Source organism: Loxodonta africana, chromosome 20, assembly GCF_030014295.1.
Source record: "Loxodonta africana isolate mLoxAfr1 chromosome 20, mLoxAfr1.hap2, whole genome shotgun sequence".
In the NCBI taxonomy this organism is placed as follows: Eukaryota; Metazoa; Chordata; class Mammalia; order Proboscidea; family Elephantidae; genus Loxodonta; species Loxodonta africana.
In genome coordinates, this window is record NC_087361.1 from 21,819,510 (window position 1) to 21,824,016 (window position 4,507).

The window sequence follows — 4,507 nt, forward strand, 5'->3', positions numbered from 1 at the left end:
GGACAATGAATAAGGAAGACTAAAGAAGAACTGATGTATCTGAATTATGGTTTTGGTGAAGAATTTTGAATATATCATGGGCTGCCAGAAGAATGCCAAAACAAATTTGTTTTGGAAGACATACAGCCAGAATGCTCCTTAGAAGCCAGGATGGCCAGACTTTGTCTCATGTACTTTGGACATGTTATTAGGAGGGATCAGTCCCTGGAGAAGGACATCATGCTTGGTAAAGTGGAGAGTCAGCACTGTGTCAATCCTCAACAAGATGGATTGACACAGTGGCTGTAACAATGGGCTCCAGCATAACAATGATTGTGAGGATGGCACAGGACTGGGTAGTGTTTTGTTCTGTTGTTCATAGGATGGCAATGAGTCGGAATTGACTGGAAGTCACCTAACAACAACAACGAATATATATATAAAATGTTTGACTAGTGGTATCTTAAGAGTAATTTGCATTATTTCATGTCTTTATTTACACAGTTTTTTTTTTTTATTATTATTATCAAGTAGTTGCAAAGGTAGAGTAGACTGTAGGAAATGTTATCATCATTTATAGATTCTACCTGAGTCACGTAATACCTTCCCTCCCTGATGGATCAGCTCACTGCTGGGAATATTGCTAGGAGTCGAGTCCCAAGCTGACCTGTGATGGGCATGTAGAAATAAGTCTTTGTGTCATATAAGCCACTAAAATTTGGTGGTGTCTGTTTCCCTGGCAGAACCCAGCCTCTTTTGAGTAAGACATGTGAATATGTGTCAAAGAGTTCTTTCATCAATTCAATTTCGATTATTTAAGTATGTTTCATATGTAAAGTTCATCAGATTTGAATCATTGCATTGGATTTCCTTTCATGAAACTAATGAATATTCCACGGAAACCTGGAAACCTTCAAACCAAGTTATGAAGAATTCTCCACTTCAATGATTTCACAGTTAAACCAGAGATTACCTTATAAACAATTTTAAAGAAGATTAAGGAATTTAATTTTTTTTTTCATGTGGGAAAAGTAAAACAGGTTTAGAGAGACAGAGAAAAAAAAAAGTAGTAGTGTTAAGTTTCCAAGTAGTGCTAGCAATGAATTTAGATGAAATGTCTTTCAAGCTAAAATAACTAATTAACTCTCCTCACGATTTTGGAAATTTAATTATGATGAGAACATTGTCTACTAATGGAAACAGATTCCACAAATAAGAGAAATTGATCATACTTTAGATATTTTTTAAAAACACATTACTTGTGGGGAAGACAGTACACAATACTGGGAAAGCCAGCACAACTTGTCCATGGCAAGGTCATGGAAGCTCCGTAGACATATCCAAACTCCCTGAGAGACCAAATTCCTGGGCCGAGGGCTGTGGGAATGTTGGCCTCAGGCAACATCCAGTTCAACCAGTGCAACAGTTTATAAAGTAAATGTTCTTTGTAACATTGTTCTTTATAAACTTATCTACTTTGATGTGCAGCACCTGGAGTCTCAAACTCTTGTGAGCAGCCAGCTACGATACTCCACTGGTTTCATCACATCTGGAGCAAGGGGGAATGAAGAAAACCAAAATACAAGGGAAAGATTAGTCTAAAGGACTAATGGATCACAAACACTACAGCCTGCACCTGAGTGAGTCCAGCATAACTAGATGGTGCCTGGCTACCACCACCGACTTCTCTGATAGGGATCACAATAGAAGGTCCCAGACGGAGCTGGAGAAAAATTTAGAATAAAATTGTAACTCACACACACAAAAAAGTCCAGACTTATTGGTCTGACAGAGGTTGGAGAAACCCCTAGAGTATGGCCCCCAGACACACTTTTAGCTCAGTAATGAAGTTATTCCTGAGGTTTACCCTTCAGCCAAAGAATAGACATATTAGACAGGCCCATAAAACAAAAGGAGACTAAGTGGGCATACCAGCCCAGGGACAAGGATGGAAAGGCAGGAGGGAACAGGAAAGCTAGTAATAGGGAACCCAGGATCGAGAAGGGGAGAGTATTGACATGTTATGGGGCTGACAACCAATGTCACAAAACAATATATATACTTATTGTTTAATGAGAAGCTAGTTTGTTCCGTAAACCTTCATCTAAAATACAATAAAAATAAAAGAAACCTCACTTGGTTCGTATCTCTTTTGTTTGCTACTGAGACACTCACCAAATGTCTGTTAAATTTTCACAAAACATTAGCAAGTGTACTGGACTTTGAAGTCTAGTTTTGGTTTGAGACGATTTATTTTTCTTCTGTTTTTTTGTATTTCTTTCCTTATTGTTCATGGGTTCTTACACTAATTCTATTTTAACAAAATATTAAAGTTGGAACCATAAGAATTTTCTGCTTCTACAATACTAGTTCATGGTGAGGACATTTTGATGTAAAGACTGAGTCAAATCCAATTGATGAGAATGACAAGTCAATGCAAAAACTTCAAGTTATTTGAAATTTTGTCTGGCAATGATTTTTCCCCCCACACCGTTCAGTGCAGAAGCAACCAAATAGCTTCTGTCTCGTGGTTGGAAACGCTTATGGCTGTTTCCATGTTTTTAAAAATCTCCAAAGGCCCCACCTTTAAATAAAATCTAAACAGTGTATATAAAAAAAAAAACCTTAACCAAGGGAAAATTCATAATGTGGTTTAGTCTCCTGAGGCATAAACGGGGCAAACACATACTATGTAAAAACAGTTCATTCTTACAACTCTCTCAAAAACCGCACAACAATCCATAAACCCAGAATCTTACGCTAGGAACAGGCACAAGTCCACTGAGACGCTTAATTTGCATATCACCGGTAAAGTGTGTAGATGAGGACAGACAGGTGGTAAGGGTGATTTCTGGATGAAGGTATCACCTGTGAAATGACAAAAATTGACTCTTCATGTGGCTACCTCCCTGCTGCTAGTAACTAAGCAGTACTGTTGCTTGGCTCATTGCCTCCTAAACTACAGCGGGTGGGTGTTGAGGTTGTGCCATTACAAATCGTCATCTGTTAGATCAAAGCGCAGAGGGAAGAACTGCAGGTGTGTAGTATTAATAGCTACGTTTATCTCTCCAGTCACTTAATAATTGCTTCTGGTGGGCCTTCCTTGTAGCGAAGCATTTCGGGGACTCCAAAAGCATTTTGATGAAGCTTAATGTGTTCCATGCTGGCAAAGCTCTCGTGAGCTAAGTGTAGGGTGTGTGTGTTTCGTTTTCTAATGAGGCACTCGTATAGCAAACAGGTCTAGGAAGCCACTTGTTAGTCATTCATATTACTCTGAAGTTAATAGGTAGTAGTGTTTACCTCTACATTTTTAATATTTCTTTAAAAACAATAGCTAGTGTATATTTCTTTAAATCTTTTCCATATTTAAAAGTATCTGACATCTATCAAATGCCTTCTGTATGCCAGCCAGGGATTGATCTAGGCATTTATGTACATGTAGTTTTCACAAGAATGAATATTAGTTTATAATTATAATCAATATTATCATTGACTATAATTGTCATGAAACACTTAAGAATAATAAGCTATAAATACTTGCCTTCTTCTTTGTGAGAATCTTAAATATTCAATTAGGTTGTCTTACTGAATGAGGAAAGCCTCTCATAGTAGTAGACAGCTAGAAGACAGAAGACTGGAAGTTTTGGCAATTTTTAGTTCTATGTGCAATGATATATCGATAGCTGACTTTTCAATGTATATTCTGGCTCTGATATAAAACTTGGACTGTGTGTATTTGTATATGTGTTTGTACTTTATAAATACAAAATATAATAAACAGAAGGCCTTGGAGAGGAAAATGGAATAGGTAGTCATTGTGAGATGTTATTTGTGTCATCTACAATGCCATGTGCATACTTGTAGTCCAACCCTGGGGAGAGCTTGATGAACTTGGACGAATAACATGCTGCTCCTGTATTACTGTCTGGCTTCTTTCTGCCACACAGGCCAGGTGACGCATGTATTTATAACTGTTTGTGGACTTCCATGTGGTTCTTCTTCCTCAGCTAATGGCTTTCTTGGCTTTGAAAATGTTACTACATCTGTCTCACTCTAATACCCCACGGTACAAATATTAAGACATATCAAATAAAAAATGGAAAATAATCATTCGTCGTGTTTACAGTTTCTAACATGTATTAACCTAAATATAAAGCAATCTGTTTCCTTTAAATTTGTTCCTGCTATTTGCAGCAATGGACTGTCATCAACAAATTGTTGAAATATCTAAAGATACAAAGCCTTTTAAATGTTATGTGAATTACCACTTTTTCCTGTTTTTTACAAAAGTATAAGCACTCTTAGGCAAAGTTGGCAGTTTAAGTCTGTACTTTTTTTTTTGGAAAATAAGTAATTAGTAATTGTTCCTCCCATGTGTTCAAGTGAGAAATTTTGACTCTATAGCACAGTGAACATTGACATACTTCCTCGGAAAAAAGGTTTTATTCATTGTTATTATTTTATTTTAATGCATGCTTCAAAATATGTCCCTGTGCTTGTTTTCCAACTGTCTAAACCTTAAAACCAC